Raw genomic sequence first — 17424 nt, 5'->3', positions numbered from 1 at the left:
GGAGACTAACAATAACCAGTTCATGCAGTTACCAGTTTTCTTTTCAAACTTTACTAATAAGTGTGAATATATACTGCACCTCCTTGATCTTCACAGACAGTTATTTTCACAGAACAAAACAGTACATGAAATCTGATCAGCTGTTTGTATCCATTTCCCTAACTGCATAGGTAAGGCAGTTTCCAAAATTACTCCGGCCATATGGATTACTGATGTATTTTTCCGATTTATTCTGAAAAAGGTTTGGAATTGCCTCATCCTCCTACAACTCATTCCACTAGATCTATTGCTACGTCATCTGGCTTTTCTTCAAGAACTTCCATTGACAACATCTGCGCTTCAGCCACTTGGTCAAAGACTCATACCTTTGTTACAAGTAGCAAATTAGACATTGTCTCCAGAAGTACTTCTTCCTTTGGTTTGACAGTGCGCCAGCATTTCCTTCATTGAGGGCTTCCTGAGAGTTCCGTATCTGGGGACTCTGACACATTCATGAGGAAGAATGAAAAGGACAACATCAGATTTAAAAGGTTGTACTTACCTTAACTTGGCAACTGTGTTGTTCATTTTCATTCTTCCTCACCTACCCTCCCAGCCATTCCCTGACACTGTCACTAATAGAAGGATCTTTGGATGATATTGATATTGTAACCGTCATATTTCTGGTTTGAACCTCATTCTTGTGTCTGTCCTGCCTCTATAAAACAGTGGGGAGTAAGGCATTAAACTCGATCTGAGGAGTTGGGGATGGAATAGAGCATTGTGGGTAGAGGGAGGAGCTCGAATTTAGGATGAGAAGTCTTGTAAATGTCGCCGAGTCAGATCCGAGGATCGGATTCTAGACTCTTTCATGAGAAAGAATGAAAATGGACAACACAGATACCAAGTTATGGTAAGTACATAACTTCTAATTTTAAAGGGATTACTGCCATCTTCTTTTTCAGAAATCATTGCTGGGGTTCAAGCACCCAAACATAAATTTAAAGACCCGTCAAAAAGTTCTAGATCCTCGGATTCTCCAGCCTCTACCTCTTCTAAACAAAGAAGAAAGAAAGACTGGATCCAAAGCTATATCCAGTCTGACCACCATTGGATCTGACCACTCATACTTCAAATCCTACATCTTCGGATCTGACCAAACATATTTTGTTTTCTACATCTGTGGATCCGAAGCCATTACCAAGGACTACCTATTCACTAAGCCTGGATCTGGTTCCTTCCTAGGTGCCCTCTCCCTTTTTAGAGAGGCAGTCAAAATCACCATCCCTGGTATTCACTTGTTCCTCCAGGAGTCTCACGAGAGCAGATGTGGCGAAGATGATGAGGAAGTTTTTCATGGTGTAAATTCAGAAGGGAGTTCTCTCTGTTCCTACCCCTTCAAGTCAGGAAGTCTGTCCATCTATCACTCCACCAATAACAGCTCATTCTATAATTCAACCTGTGGTTTTAGAGCCCTCAGAACTGAGCCTTCTGGGTCCATTTAATTCAGATTTGATTCAATTCAGATTTGAAGAAAACATTGTCTTTAGATCTGACTGTTCCTCTGAGTGCACCGTTTCTGATATCCTTGGAAGCAAGTGACTCTAGGAGCTGAAGCTTACCAGTTGGATTCGAGAGGATGGAGTTGACTTTGAGGTTTTCGGAGCCATCACTTCCTCTCAGAGCTTTGGCACTGGACAGCTTGGCTCTGACTTCCACTTCAGGAGGATTGCTCTTGGGGCAGAGGGAAGCGATGAGCCAGAAGCTTGTTATCTTGGTTCGGTTGGCTTCCTTCTCCCCGGGGCAGTCTGCTTTTGAGGCAGTGAAGAGTGTTCTCTGTTCCTACAGGTCTGATAGGTACTTCCCCCTCAGATTCATCCTCTACTTCTCAGATGACTCAACACTGTGATCCTCAACATTCTACCTCATAGGGACAGCCAGGCCAAAGCTTCCAGTCTGCCTAGCAGGGTATTTTGATCTCTTCTGACAGTTTTCTGGACAACCCCACCAAGTAAGCCCCCTAGGAAGAGGAAGCACAAAAGGAGACACTTAGACTCTCCTCAGGAGTTAGTCATTGAGGATACTGATTTTGATGAAGGAGAAGGGGCCTCACAGTCACCACCCAATGAATTTTCATTTGGAGACATTTTTGAGATCCTAAAGCAAAGGGGTGACTGGTCTTCCCCAAAACCTTAACCTGAGGAATCAGTATTTCTATAAGCATTTGGTACTGGTTCATCTATCTCCTGACTTACTCCCCCAGCCGATGAACTTATTGATTTAATCTCCAAGCAGGTATGGAAGGAACCTGATACAACTGAGCCAATCCCCAAGAAACCAGACAGGATTTTGGCTCCACCAGTAGGCCAGGAATATTGGAGTAAAAGGGTTCCAGCAGATGCCATGGTTGTGGCGGTAGCTACAAAAAAGGAACTTGCTGAACAGAGTTCCATTGTCCATCCTCCTAATAGAGAGTCAAGGGTAATAGACAAATTTGGGAAGCTTGTTTATGTTTTAGTAATTTTTACATAGGGTCATAGGTTCATACTAGGCTATCTGCCCTAGGGCATTTATAAGCCTAGCCAGAGTGTGTATGGCTTTTGCCACCCATTTTAAATTAATTTTGCTATACCCCTTTTCGAGGTTAGTATACTGTGCCTCTGTCTAACAGTGACACAGAAGTGATACCCGGGGTAAACCTACGATCTCCCATCCACTCATCAAGATTCCTCTTGAAGAGATTCAATGAGGGACTCTGCCTAACCTGGACTGAGATTTTATTCCAGAGTGAAGGGAGCCTCTGGGTTATGAATCTGTCCCTCCAGCATGTCCTATTTATTTCAGTGCTGAGGTTTAAGTCCCTCGAGCGCGTAGCTCGATGGGATTTGGATTTTCTGAGGTGCAGCATGTCCATTAATTCTGGATTGGACATGGCTTTATACATCAGACACAGATCGCCTCTGAGCAGGCGGTATGCCACTGAGTAGAGCTGGAGTTTCTTTAACCGGGCAGCATACGGCATCTGTTTGAGCCTCTTGATCCTCTTGGTGAGGTACTTTTGGGGTCTTTCTAGTTGCTGCAGGTGTCTGGTAAGGTACATCCCAAAAGGGGCATTGTACTCAATTATGGGCCTGATGAGGGATGAGTAAAGAGGCACAATGACCTCCCCTGATCTAGATGTGAATCCCTTCATGATTAGGTGGGCTATATAAAATGTTTTTCTAACCACTTTGGCCACGTGGTTGTCAAATGAGAGATTGCTATCAACTTGGGTCCCCAGGTCCCTAATTACTTCTTCTGTACTTAATGGATTACCACCTATGTGGTAATTTGTGGGCACTTTGTTTTTGCCAAAGGGGATGACTATACACTTTTTGGCATTTAGCTTGAGGCCATGGCTCTGGCACCAGTTGTCTGTTTTTGTGAGGCCCTTTTGGAGGATGCTTGTGTCAGCTGGAGAGTCTATTATGGCGCCCAGTTTGCAGTCATCTGCGAACTTGGTCAGCCACAGTCCTTCCATGTTGGCCTGTACCTCCGAGAAATATATACCGAACAAGAGAGGTCCCAAGACTGAGCCTTGTGGGATGCCACTTGTAACTGGTTTGGAGTCTGACATGGCTCCAACTATTGTAACCATGTGGGTTCTGTCCTTGAGCCAGTTTGCAACCCATCTAGTGACATAGGGGTTTATATTTAAGCTGGTGAGCTTATCTATAATGCCCGAGTGGGGTATTGTATCGAAGGCTTTTGTGAGGTCCAGGTAGGCTGTGTGGACCACCTTCCCCTTATCAATGGCCTTGGTGACTGTTTCAAAGAAATCGACCAGGTTTAAGAGGCAGGATCTGCCCTTAACAAAGCCGAACTGGGTAGGATCCAATGTCTGTAGGTCCCCAATATCTTTATTTATAAGGTCCATGATGATCCTTTCCATAGCTTTGCAGACCAAGCTAGTGAGACTTATGGGGCGATAGTTTCCAGGCTCCGTTGAGGCACCACCTTTGTGGAGAGGGACCACTGTTGTTGTACGCCACTCTTTGGGTACATATCCTGTAGTAAGGCTGAGATTGAACAGTAGTTTTAGGTTTGGGTTTAGCTCTTCTTGGAGTTCATGTAGGACGCAGCCCGGGACACCATCTGGTCCCATTGATGCTGTGTTTCTTGCTTTGGAGAGGGCAGCTCTTACCTGAGCATCTGAGATGTCAGGGGGGCAGCACTCTGCTGGGATAGATATTAGCCCTTTTGGTGGGGGGGGGAGAAGTTTGCGCTGAACCTGTCAGCTAGGATGTTGGCAATGTCTGTGAGTTCGGTGTATTTTTTGTCATTTTGGACTAATTCTGAGCATATCTGGGAATTCCCACCCAGTTTCCTAACATAACTAAAGAAAGCCTTGTGATTATCCTTAGTGTCCTGTGCAATTTTTCTCTCGAAGCTGGCCTTAGACGATTTTATGAGTGCCCGTAGTTTTTTGCTAATACTGATCAGAGATGCCTTCCCTTTTTGGGATTTTGCTCTGTCATGTAGTTGCTTCCTCCTTCTATTGTATAGTTTGTTTATGGCTGGGGTCCACCAGACAGGACGTCTGCCTTTGGAGGATTGGGTCTTAGTTTTATTTGGGATTGCATGATCCATGCATTCCTGAAGGTGTTCATAGAATGCGTTTATAAAGGATTTTGTGGTCTGGGCAGATATCCACAGGCCCGGGGGCTTTGAAGGATTCCACCTCGGTTTTGAGGAGTGTGAAATTTGCTTTAGAGAAGTTTTTCGCTGTGGTTTTCTGGGCATGGGGTGGGGTCAGGATGTGAATATCCAGTGAGATTAGTTTATGGTCTGATCTTACCAGTGAGGGATACACTTCTGGTCTGGAACATAGAGTCCCCATGTTGGTGATGGTCAGGTCCAGTATGTTTTCCCCACTTGTGGGAGTGGTAACAAGTTGTTCCATAGCATTTGAGTTTATGAATTCTAGGAACCTTTGGGCTAGGGTGTTGGAGCTAGAGTAATGCTCCTAGTCTATGGTTGGGTAGTTGAAGTCACCCAATATAATGGTGTTTGGACAGATCTTCATATTTTTCAGTGTTTTCAGGAAGGCCGAGTGGGGTTCCTGGGTTTGGGAGGGTGGTCTGTAGCAGGCTATAAACTGGAAGGCAGTTTTACCCACTGTTAGTTGCACATGGATAGTCTCTGATGCTTCGTGCTGTGCCACCAACCTGGAGGTGTGGGTATCTTTGACGAATATTGATACTCCCCCTCCTTTTTTGGTTTGGTCCAAGTTTTGGGGCCGGAAAGCATGGTATGAGGTATAACTTGGTAGTGCTGGGGTGCTCTCAAGAGCCTTGAACCAGGTTTCTGTTACTGCACAGATATCGATGTTCTCCATGCTCAGGAGAGTTTTGAGTGCGTGCATCTTGAGGTTTAGACTTCTGGCATTGAGTAGCATTACTCTTAGTTTCTTATCCCTTGTGATACCTACGGAGGCGGGTTTGTCTTTTGAGCCTTGCCTAAAAAAGGCACTATGGGGGAAGCAAGAGCCTTTGCCAATATCCGAAAGCCCAGGGGTGACAGGTGCAAGCAGTCCCTAGCGAAGCATCGTGGCTTGTCGAGCATGTCATCCCAAGCTGACAGGCACTGGATCCCCTTTGAATGACACCAATACTTAAGCCAATTGTTGAAATTGATAATCTTGTCTTCATACTGTGGCATCATTCTTGGTGAGGGTAAGATGCTACTCAAGGTCAGGGTCATACCAGCCTGGGCTACATGCTCAGAGAGCTCCTCTATGTCTCTTTTCATGTAGTCCAGGGAGGTATGTCTCAGGTCATTCACACCAGCATGGACAATGACTGAGTCATATTTGTACTTGCCTTGGAGTGACCTGAGTGCTTGTGTTATGTGGCGGATCCTAGCGCCCGACAGGCAGCTCACCATGACCTTCTCCTTGTTCAGCCTGGTGAGCAGGACGCCAGTGTGCCTGATGATAGAGTCACCTATTACAAGTGTATCAGGTGTGTTGTTTAGCCTTAAGGGCTGTGACTGTTCGGCACACTGGCTTTGTGAGCTATGTGTTGCACGTGTTTTGTTTTGGGGTAGCGGTTGCTTGGGTGTCTGCTTTGGAGGTCTCTGCTGCTTAGGCAGATTTTTATTTAGAGCCTCCAAGTATGTTTTTGTGTGTTTATGTGTTTGGTTTGCTGTCGTGGTAGGTCTATGTGAGACTGGAATTGTAGTGAGTGTGGTTTCCTTCTCCTCCTGACTGGTTGCGCCAGTACTGAGTTGAGAGAGCTTAGCCTCCAGTTTGGCTGTATGGTTGCATCTCTCACATGTGTTGGAATTTTTTGGGAGGAGGATAGGGTTGTCTGTGTACATTAGGCAGTTGTAACATTGCCTCAAGATTCCCAGATTCACCAGCTGGACCGGAGAGGAGATTGACAACTGACCTTTGGACATGCTAGAATAGTATTGGGAATTCCTTTATAATTGAAAAAAAAGCCAATGGGGAACAAGTTACTCAAGGGGAGTTTGTGAGGGTGTAGTGCTTTTAATTTTTTAGTGCTGACTTATATAATTGCTTTAGTGAGCAAGTGCTAGGCTTTAGCGTAGGAATAGGGTGTTTATTATGAGAACTAGATCAGTTCCAAGGCTCAAACCCAAATAAGCGGCGCTGCTCGATGCCGCGCTATGCACAAAATCGCGCAAAGCTGCGCTACAGTGGGTTTTTTACAGGCAGACTTGAAAGAGCTAGAAATTGGCCCAAAACAGCCAACAGACTACCAGATTCCTGCTCTGGGAACACTCCTCCAGGGACAGATAGGCAGCTCCAAGCTCCCCACTGCCACTGGTGAACAAAGAAGCCTCCCTCTATCCAAGAAAGGAAATGGCAACACAGGAACTTTCCAAAAGTCCAGAATACAGCAAAGCCTGTATTTGGACTACTCTAGGTCAAGAAAGACGGGAAACAAGGATAACTTTTTTTTTCTTTTTCTTTTTTGCAACAAACAGCAGGAAATTGCAATAAATATGTAACACAGGCTAGCGCACTTGAGTGTGTAGCCTCAACAAGTAAATGCAACAAACAGGACAAACTTTAAAAGTGCAGGTGCAAAAACAACTTTAGACAGTTTAAAACAGTTCAAGAAGCAGAAATATTTGCAGTTTAGCTAGATCGGACAGTCGCCCAGGTAGTAGCAGGAAAAAACACTTTTATCAGGTTAGCAGTCGCTCTTTTAGCCTCTCTGCTGCTAGCACCACTCTGCAGGACCACAAGGAGCTTGGCTGAGTAGTAACAAGCACAAAATCCTCGTCAAAGCGGGTTTTATACAGGGGGATTTGAAAGAGCTAGAAATTGGCCCAAAATGGACAATAGACTACCAGATTCTTGTGCTGGGAACACTCCTCCAGGGATAGATAGGCTGCTCTAAGTTCCCCACTGCCACTGGTGAACAAATAAGCCTCCCTTAATCCAAGAAAGGAAATGACAACACAGGAACTTTCCAAAAGTCCAGAATACAGCAAAACCTGTATTTGGACTACTCTAGGTTAGGAAAGACTGGAAACAAGGATAATTTATTTTTATTTTTTTTTTTTTTTGCAACAAACAGCAGGAAAATGCAATAAATATTTAACACAGGCTAGCGCACTTGAGTGTGTAGCCTCAACAGGTAAATGCAACAAACAGGACAAACTTTAAAAGTGCAGGTGCAAAAACAACTTTAAACAGTTTAAAACAGTTCAAGAAGCAGAAATACTTGCAGTTTAGCTAGATCGGACAGTCGCCCAGATAGTAGCAGGAAAAAACACTTTTATCAGGTTAGCAGTCGCTCTTTTGGCCTCTCTGCTGCTAGGACCACTCTGCCGGACCAAAAGGAGCTTGGCTGAGTAGTAACAAGCGCAAAAACCTCGCCAAAGCGGGTTTTATTTAGGGGGACTTGAAAGAGCTAGAAATTGGCCCAAAACGGCCAATAGACTACCAGATTATTGTGCTGGAAACACTCCTCCAGGGATAGATAGACTGCTCTAAGTTCCCCACTGCCACTGGTGAACAAAGAAACTTCCATCTATCCAAGAAAGGAAATGGGCAACACAAGAACTTTCCAAAAGTCCAGAATGCAGCAAAGCCTGTATTTGGACTACTCTAGGTCAGGAAAGATGGGAAACAAGGATAATTTTTTTTGTTTTTCTTTTTTTCAACAAATAGCAGGAAAGTGCAGTAAATATGTAACACAGGCTAGCGTACTTGAGTGTGTAGCCTCAACAGGTAAATGCAAAAAAAACAGGACAAACTTTAAATTACAAGCGCAAAAGTGCGCTAAAGCTGGCTTTAAAGCAGGGGGTTAGAAAGAGATAGGAAATGGCCCAAAACGGCCCATAAGCTACAGGTCACTGGGCTGGAACCACTCCTCAAGGGACATATAGGCTGCTCAGAGCTCCCCACTCACACTGGTGAACAAAGAAACTTCCTCCTATCCAAATAAGGATATGGGCAACACAGGAACTATGACACAAAACGGCCCATAAGCTACAGGTCACTGGGCTGGAACCACTCCTCCAGGGACAGATAGGCTGCTCAGAGCTCCCCACTCTCACTGGTGAACAAAGAAGCTTCCTCCTATCCAAATAAGGATATGGGCAACACAGGAACTATGACACAGTCCAGAGATCAGCAATACCTGAAGACTGGACTATTCTAGTTCATTAAAGGCGGGAAACAAGGATTTTTTTTTTTTTACAAAGTAGCAGAAATTAGGTACAGAAACACAGTAAATGCTTTAATTCGGCTAGCACACTTGAGTGTGTAGCATACCAATTAAACTAAGCAAAAACAAACTTTAGATTGCTGAACTATTTAGCACATTTTACTAGGCTACAAAGAGATTTGATTAAAGAATTAGCCAAATCTCTTACTGGAACCGGAATTGTTGAGGCTCAATCTTCAGTTGTCTCTCAGTTGGCTACCCTACAGGCTATATCCAGTTCATCCATGAAGTTTATCTCGCATGCAGCAGAAGGCACCTCAAGGGTTGCAGGTTCAGGAAATTCTATCAGAAGGCATGCCTGGAGGTGCCTGTATGATTTTGTGGAGCCCTTCAAGTCATCATTTCTCAATGCCTCCTTTAATGGCACTTCTTTATTTGGCCCCACAGTAAAGGAAACACTCTCCAGGTGTGAGAAAAATGGAAAGATGCTCTCTGCAGTGGGCATGTAGTCTTTGACCCCTCAAAGGACTTTTTCCAAGAATCAAATGGGAGGCTGAAAAATGGGGTTCAGAAAATCTCAGGGTCATTTCCAGGATACATCTGGAGTTAGTTCTGCCATAAGCGGGGGGGGGGGGTGAAAATGGAAGACAATGTCCATGTGGCAGAGGAGGCCTGCAAAACTGGGGGGATCTAGAGATTCCTTTTCCAACAGACCCCTTCAGTGCCTCTGAATGGAGGCCCGATTGCTTACTTCTGGATGCAGTTGGGGGTTGCTTATCTCTGCACCAGAAAGCCTGGCTAATTCTAACAAAAGACAGTTGGGTGCAATTAATTATTTCCAGAGGTTATATAGTTCTCTTTTCCCTATCTTTTCCATTATCCTGAACAATTCCTGATGTTCTACCTAGTCAGAGGAAAACAGCAGCGTTAGAAATCCAAAAGCTGCTAGAAAAAAAGTCATCCAAGAGGTCCCACCAGATCAGAATCTGGAACTTGCTCAAGATTCTTTTTAGTTCCAAAGAAAACAGGGGACTGGAGACCAGTTTTGGATCTCGGTGTATTGAACAAGTCAGTTCGACACAGAAAGTTGTGAATGGTCACAATTCAGTCCATTCTGCCTTTTCTAGGCAAGGATGACTGGGTGTGCTTGTTAGATCTTCAGGAGGCATTCTATCACATAAAGATGAATGGATGATCCAGAAGGTACTTAACGTTTCTGGATTAGAGACAGTCATTATCAGTTCAGAGCACTGCCCCCTGGCCTCATCACAGCTCCCAGGGTGTTCACCAAGTGCATGGCAGTGGTTGCAGCTCACTTAAGACTGCAAGGATTCTGGGTGTTTCCATAGTTAGACGGTTGGCTCATTACCACCTGACCAGGCATTGACTGATAGAAGAGCGGGTTCAAGTATTAGAGACCTATTCGTGTCTTGGAATAACCATAAATGACAGAAAGTCGCATCTACAACCAACCCAGACATTAGAATTCATTGGAACAGTGTCAACACAGTATATGTGGCAGCTTCTCTTCTTCTTTTGAGGGTGCAAACAATAAGAACGCAGATCAGGAAAATAATTTGTAGTAGTAGAATTTCAACCCGATTGATTCTGCAAGCCCTGGGATCAGTGTCAGCAGCAATAGTTGTATTCCCTTTAGCAAGATTCCACATGATTCTACAATGGATGCTAGCAACATAATGGTCAATACTTTCTCAAACCATGTCTGCAAAAATAAGAGTAACCCAGGTTTTTGGTCAATACTTTCTCAAACCATGTCTGCAAAAATAAGAGTAACCCAGGTTTGCAAACAATACCTTTCCTGGTGGATGCAGTCAAAACAGCTGTTACAACTTTGTCCTTTCATTCTCCCTCAGCCCAAGACCATAGCGACCATGGATGCTTCCCAGATTGGGGGGGGGGACTTCCTGAGGAAAACGGTCCATGGCACTTGGTGCCCAGTAGAGGTTAACCTGCATATTGATGTTCTGGAGATGAGAGTGGTGCTCTTGCAAGCATGCCAAGACTTGTCTTCCTCTTGGGAAGATTGCAGTCCAGACAGACAACATGTCAGTAGTCGGGTACATTAACAAGCAAGGAGGAACCATATCTTAACCCCTATGTCAAGAAGCCCTCAGAGTGCGAAAATGGGTGATATCTTCCAACCACTTTCTAATAGCAATGCATATTCCTGGGAAATCCAATGCGATAGCAGACCGACTGAACAGGTCCATTTTACTACCTCAAGACTGGTCTGTCAACAACAAAGTGATGGAAATTATTTTTATTTGGTGGGGCCAGCCTTGCTGCACTCTTTTTGCATCTCCTCTAAACAGCAAGTGCAGCAGCTTCTTTTCCCTGATCCCCCCACCAAGGGAATCACCAAGGGATGCTCTGCTCCACAGTTGGCCCCCCAGTCTTCTGTATGCTTATCCTCCAACTCCCCTAATTTCTAAATTCCTTCAGAAAGCAGCCCGGTTGAAGGGCAAAGTCATCATAATTGCACCTTATTGGCCTTGGCAGATTTGGTTCCACTTCCATTGGTCTCACCTACTATACCCACATTAGATTCTGGATCCAGTTCCAGAACTTCTGTCTGACCTGAAGGCAGGATTCACCCGGATGTCTCGAATCTCAAACTAACAGCATGGTTTCTCTAATTCCTTTAGTAGCCAAATTAGGAAAGCTCACAAACAAAGGCAAAAAGACAGGCTGAGTAACGCAAGTCACCACACCACAAATAAGGCAGTTTGAATCGTTTATTTGTAGCCAGGCAATCAGTGCTTTCTTCTCCTGTTTGTTCCATACTTTTATCTTCCCATAAACTTTCTGTTAGGAAACTCTACATGAATAAATGGAGAAGGCTTGTTTATTGGGCAGAACAGAATCATATAGACCCCTTCTCAGCTCCAGTTCATTCTGTTCTAGAATTTATAGTGAGTTTGCTAAATGAGGGTGATAGTTCATCAACTGTTAAAGTTCAATTCACAGCAATCTCTAACTTTCTTGTGGGATTTCAAAATTATTCTCTGGCTTCCTCTAAACCATGCAAACCATTTTTGAAAGGTACTGTTCTGCTAAAACCCCTATTTAAAGACCCCATGCCACCATGGGATTTAAATTTGATACTGAAAGCCATAATAAACTCTCCCGCTGAACCTGCAAATAAATGTGATGTTAAATTTTTGACCAGGAAAACTGTCTTTTTAGTAGCAATTACATCTGCTAGAAGAATTTTACAACTTCAAGCATTATATTCTAAGTCCCCATGTTTGATTTTTCATAAGGATAGGGTCACATTATGTACTAATACTCCCTTCTTTCCTTCCTAAGTTGGCGTCAGAATCCAACATTAACCAGTTCATTAACTTGCCAGTATTTTTCCCACATTATTCAAGTAAAGGGAACTATATTCTGCACTTATTGGATGTTCGTAGACAATTACATTTCTACCTAAACAGAACAAAAGAAATTAGAAAGCCAGATCAGTTATTTGTTTCCTGTGAGCATAATAAATTGGGCAAATGGGATACAAAGGTAACTAGCTAGATGGCTGACAAATTGCATCTCCTTTATCTATAACAAATTGAATCTCCCCTTACCAAAACCATTAAAGGCTCATTCAACCAGATCTATGGCAATTTCTGCTGTATTTCAGTCTAGACCTTCGATGAACAATATATGTGCAGCTGCAACTTAGTCAAATCCTTATACCTTTATCACTTATTACAAATTAGATTTGGTCTCAAGGGGGAAGAGCAGCATTTGGCTCAACCATACTCCAAAATATTCTTCCTTAGAACCCATCCAGTAATTTAAGTAGCTGGGGACTCTGTTCCATTAGTTGAGGATTAAGTGAAAATGGACAACATCAGATAAAGAAGTTATGTACTTACCGTACCATTCCATCTGTGTTGTCCATTTTCATTCTTCCTCAATTCCCCCAAACACCCCCCACCATATTTCATAACTGAGTTCTGGAGAATTTAGGTACTTCAGGAGGTTTACCTTTATAACAGCAAAACATAGTGGTGCGATTGCTCATATGAGCGAATCAGAACCACGAAAATGAAAATAGCGACAGTTTGAAATGTTCAAAAATAAGCAAATCGAAAAGCAGATTCACTGATTTTGTGATTTCGAACATAAATGTCGACAAAAAAATTTAATGAAGTGTAAAGTAGAGGGGCCCTGCACACCCCACACTCCCTACTTTAATATTCTAACTCCGAGATCGCACCATTTTCCGATTCCCCACTATAGTGCAATCCGCCCCAAATTGTCGAATATACAATGAGCGAATGTCACTGTGCATTTGCGCATTGCACATTCGAACCTTTTTCCGTTCGGCGTTTGCAAACTGCCTTTTGGACAGTTGCTGTTCGCCCTTGTGCAATACGCACACAAGAAGGTCGACCACTTCAGGACACCTGTGTCCTTTGTATTGAACTCCAGTTATGGTATTTCTTTTATAGTCTTCCTGTCAAGCTGCAACCAAGATTTGAGGTTTGTTAGGGGTGGTGCATTATGGGTAGGGAAGAAGCTTCAGAGTTTGTTGGTGGCCATGAGCTAAAAAATGGCCAAGTCAGATCCGAGGATCAGATCTGATCCCATTAGTTGAGGAAGAATGAAAATGGACACCACAGATGGAACATTATGGTAAGTATATAACTTCTTTTTAAGCAAACAGCTTTTGCCACTTCAGCAGGCTAGCAATTTTCCTTAGCCGCAGAGGGATGACTCTGCTGTGGCCATTTCTTGTACCTCAGACCACTCATCTTTTACCCTGATATCCCTCTGGTGTAACACCTACAGCCACTATGAACTGAGGGTTATCAACATCCACTGCTGCTGTTAGCCCTTCAGCGGGCAAGGTAGAACACTCTTGTCAGTCCTGGGAGAGGGAGCACGGAAGGTTTCCCTGCTGTGTCAGAATGCTATGCCTGTCCCTGAGGAAACGGTGGCTGCCTTTAGTAATACGGTTAACTCCAATTTTTCCTGTCGAAAAGAAATGGTAAACCAAGCATGTATCTACTCCTCCTCAAATTTCTTTAGATAAGAGTAGTTTACTGGGACTGGCTCAGGATTTGATTCAGTCTGTTGATCTTTCATGCATAGGAGTTTCCAGTAAAAGAAAGAAGGATGCCTCCTTTCCTGAAGAAAGATTCAAGATTCTGAATTTGAACAGGAAGATGTAGGGACAGATTCAAGGTTTTCTTCTCAGATTTCTGATTCAGACTCAGAGGATAGCTCACAATCCAAATCTCCCTGTTGCGGGGGGGGGGGGGGGGGGCTCTCTTTTTCTGATACTATTGCAAAAACTTCCCAGTGTTTTCAGTGGGAGAAGTCTTGATGTTTCTGAGTCCTTCAGAAATACTGTGAGTTGTTACAGAAGGATTTTTCAGAATCTACACTAATTTCCCCTCTCTTGTCTGTTTTAGAGTATGTGTGTCTTACTGGCTGCAGTTATATGATGGCCAGCTGTCCCTAAAAAGGCAGATCAGGTGTATAAAGTTGTTCAGTCTTTCAAATTTTTATACAGTGTTCCTTGACCTGACCCAGTAGCTATAGCTTTGTTGACTCATCTTTTGCTAAGCACTTTAAGTCCAATCCTACTGTTTCTAATAAGGATGGGAAAATTATTGATAGGTATGTGGGGGGAATGTATGCTTCTGCAACTTTGAATTTCAGAATTGTAAATTGTCAGGCTTGTATTTTGACATATTGTGAACGTGTGAGAAATGTTTTATCTACAGCTTCTTCTTGTGAAAAATATCTGCTTTAAGTAACTTAGGTTCTTCTGTTGAATAGGTCCCTACTTATTGTTTGCAGTGTGTGTATGACTCAGTTAATACTTTTTTCCAGGGCTGTGGCCACTGGTATGGATTTAAGGAAGTTTGCATGGCTGCATTCTCAGAACCTCTCCGATGGTTTAAATATGAGGTTTTAAATTCTACCTTAGATGGAAACAGTGTTTGGCCTGTCTGCACCACAGGTGATAAAAAGGTGATGAAAGAGCAAGCTGATCCAGAGAATCTGTTATGATTTTTCAGCCCTTCTCTTCCAAATTGTCCAAGGGGTTTTCTTTCTCCTTATCCAGTTTTGGCAAAAAAAAAAAAAAAAACAGTCTCAACAGAATTCAGGTAAAAGACATTTAAGAAGAAGTGGCAAGGAGACTCCAAAAAATAACCCCCCCCCAAACCAAGGATACTCCAACACGTCTGAATCCTTGTAACCCCCTCCCACCCTCTTTCTCTTTCAGAAAGTCTGAATCATTTTTCTCTTTGGCAACAGATTGTTTCAGACAAATGGGTTCTGAAAATCATTTATCAGGCTTACAGATGGCAGCGGGAGGAAAGTCCTCCTTTCCTGGAGGTCAGTCCTCATCCTGCAGCTCAGACTTTTTGTTTCCACCTGTTTTTCATCACATGCTATCCCAAGGAGAGGTAGAACCATTTCATCCTTCCCAGGATATTCTTAGTCCTAAAGAAAGAAAATGCTTGGAGACCAGTTATCCACTCAGGCTTCAGTCATTGTCAGGGAATACTTTCATGCCATCTGTGATTCTCATGACATCCTTGGAAAGATTCCAGTTGAGAAAGATACAGTGGTATCGGAAATCTCTTTGGTCCCAGTACTAGGGTTTGTCAGAAGAGAACTCACATGGTGGAGATAACGGATATCCTTAAAACAAGGTCTCTCCTTCTCCCTCCCTGCTCCAAAGCAGTCAGTCACCACAGATACTTCAGACTTTGCTTGGGGAGTATTTACTGGAGAGATAGAAGTGCAGAGGATGTGGGACATAGACGACAGACATAAGCACATAAATATCAAGGAGATGCTTACCTTGATCAAGGCACTCAATTCTCTGAACCACCTTGGTCCCCAGGACCTCTTCAAATGGTTACAGACAATACCACAGTGATGTGGTACATCAAGAGTCAGTCTAGGCATGTGAGCATGGGGTATAGCTGCACAGCACAATCTCTCTCTACAGGCATATTACATTCTGCCAAAATAAAATTGTGTGGCAGACAAACTGAGCAGGACTAGGGCAGTCCCTCATGAATGGAAACTAGATCCAGGGGTCTTACAAGATTTGATCTGTCTGTGGGGAGCTCCTGAAGCAGACCTCTTTGCCTTTTCTCTCAACAGTCAACTGGCAAAATTCTGTTCCAGGATTTCATGCAAGATGGCCTGGAGAAGTGATGCTTTTCCTTTTCTTTGGACAGGAATGTTCCTGTATTCCTTTCCCCTTTTCCACTAATGGCCAGACGGAATCCCTTAAGATCATTATGGTGGCTCCCTTCTCGCCCAGGTAACTGTGGTTCTCCCTTCGTTTGGAAGTGCCCAGAGGCAATTACCACAAGATTCCTCACAGAATGGCTCTACTCACAAAAGAACACACAAGCAATAATGCCTGACAGGGTGTGTGTTATTGTGTAATTAATGCCCGCCCAGGGGGTGTACACCTCTACAAGGGCATTAATTACACATTAACCCACTCCCTGAAGGGCATTATTGTGCTTAGAGAATGGACTGTCTGTAAAGTTGTTGTGTTTTACTTACTTATGTATTTTTTAAGTACTATTTTATTTTTTTAATATATTTTTAATGTAAAATAGTTCCTCCACCTAATGTTTCATACTTGCTGTAGTGTATGTTAATAGTGTTAGAGCAAGCATTTTACATCCAAAATTTAACATTTTAAAAAAATCCAGGTATTTACTTCATATTTTTGGTACCTTACTTCTAAAAGGTTTGGTTTACTGCCAGTCATTGTAGATCAAAGTTATTAATTAATGACGTACATTTCAGTTTCAGAATTTTATTTCCTTCAGATAATGACATGCATTTGAGTTTCAGCTTTTATATCCTTCAGAAAATGCATGCTAACAATAAAATCCTGTTCTTCTAGCAACTTTCAAAGTTTATAAAAGTGGTATTTAAAATGTGTTCATATTTCTTAGCATCACCCCCCCCCCCCCCCCATTATGTCAGGCTTTGTCCAGATTTCTTGTGCTAAGAGGTTGACAGGTATATCCAAGAGGTGAAGAGGTACATAAAACTGCTGCTGCTGCCAGGGATCATTCTGTCTTCACTCTCTATCACACACTCTACCAGGGATCGTTCCATGGCTTTCATACTTCACACACACACACACACACACACACACACACACACACACACACACACACACACACACACACACACACACACACACACGCAGTCTCCCTCAAATTTTATGCATGCATTCACTCACACATGCAAAGAGAAACGTAAACACACATGCACTCACTTTTCTGTTTCGCTGGAGCAATCGCTGTCTCTTTTACTCTCATACACACACATACACACTTTATTTTAATTTTTTCTTTTTCTTTTGTTTTATACTGGTTAAGTAGCATAAGCGCTGCATAGCCAGTGTAAAATAACAGATCGCTTGTTCTCACTTCACTGACATGCACGCATACACTCGCACACACAGACATAAACACACACACACACACACACACACACACACACACACACACAATTTCATGTTTCACTCACTCACACACACACACACACACACACACACACACACACAGACACACACACACACACACACACACACACACACACACACACACAATTTCATTTTTCAGTTTTTCTTTCTAATATATTTTACACTCACTAAACAGCAGAAGAGCTGCTTAGCGAGTGTAAAATAATGGCGGCTGTTCCGTTTTCTCAGTCCAAGCTCCACGGTAGCTTGATA

General features: G+C 43.2%; 1 protein-coding gene across 1 annotated transcript in view; it reads left to right on the top strand.

The window, feature by feature from the left end:
- The window catches only part of SLC22A16 (solute carrier family 22 member 16), a 530176-nt gene that overhangs the window by 326440 nt on the left and 186312 nt on the right, over nucleotides 1-17424 (top strand). The window lies entirely within an intron of this gene.

This window comes from Protopterus annectens, chromosome 1.part0 (assembly GCF_019279795.1).
Source record: "Protopterus annectens isolate FY-2018-M chromosome 1.part0, PAN1.0, whole genome shotgun sequence".
In the NCBI taxonomy this organism is placed as follows: domain Eukaryota; kingdom Metazoa; phylum Chordata; order Ceratodontiformes; family Protopteridae; genus Protopterus; species Protopterus annectens.
Note: the sequence above shows the minus strand (reverse complement) of the source record. Positions and strands in the feature narration are given on the sequence as shown.